Consider the following 1,070-nt stretch of genomic DNA (forward strand, 5'->3'; position numbering starts at 1 on the left):
AGACCGAAAGTTGGATGAAGTACTTGTGTGGCCAGTGTAGCCTATAACATCAAGTAGGTGGGATCATTTTTCAATGACTTGGTGAAAGTAGCAGAAATCTCAAAAACACAAACGAAACTGGATCTTATGGGTAGAAATGTCTTTGTTTTAAAACATTTCATAAAGACCTCGTAAAAATAAAAAGAGATTTCTTAAAACAACAACCGAAAGTAGTCATTGTTGTTGTATGGGTGAAAAACTAGAACATTTAATTGTTCACCGTCAATCCATTAAAGGTATTGGATTGTTGGTTTCACTTAGATCATGGTGAAACGAAACTCATATCATCAAAACAGATGTTGTGTAACTATCAACCTTAGTGGTAAATGCTGAGAGTCTCAAGGGTTACGTTCATGAAACGAAAGTAATGGAGAAAAGTGTTGAGATGGTTAAAGAAGCGAAAGTACCTCTGCTATGTGAAAGTGACAGAAGCAGACAACTCTTAACTCATGTGAGAAGAGTAAGGTAGCTCATGACTAATATGAATGTAGCAGCCTGATTGGTAAGAAACGATTTGTATATATCGAATCAGTAAGGCTTCACAGAGAGTCGATTGAGGCTTTGGACAACATGTTGCAGCATGCTTCTAAGGACACTTAACTAGTATATAGATAAAGAAGTTATACCTTCCCCATGAATCGAATTGAGATAAGCAGCAAATATGTACTTTTGAGAGCGTCTTAATCATCCAGTATGTTTGAAAAATACTAATAAAATTAAAGAAAATAAAATATTTTTGATTTTTCTGAAAAAGAATTAAAAACAGAAATAAAAAAAATATTTTTGGATTTTGATTTTTCTAAAAAAGAATTAAAAACAGAAATAAAAAAATATTTTTGTATTTTTGGAAATATAATGTACAAATAATATACATGGAGTTCCAACCGAGAGTTCGCCTTTTCATGAATGAAAGGAAATAGATCGAGCGTTCGGATCAATTCGCTTCACGAAAAAATCGGAACCGATATAGACCGAGCGTTCGCTTCATTTCGCTTGTTAAAATTTAATAAAGCGAAAGCGAAAGTGATGCT

This window comes from Lactuca virosa, chromosome 1 (assembly GCF_052849685.1).
Source record: "Lactuca virosa cultivar CGN04683 chromosome 1, Lactuca_virosa_CGN04683_v6, whole genome shotgun sequence".
NCBI lineage: Eukaryota > Viridiplantae > Streptophyta > Magnoliopsida > Asterales > Asteraceae > Lactuca > Lactuca virosa.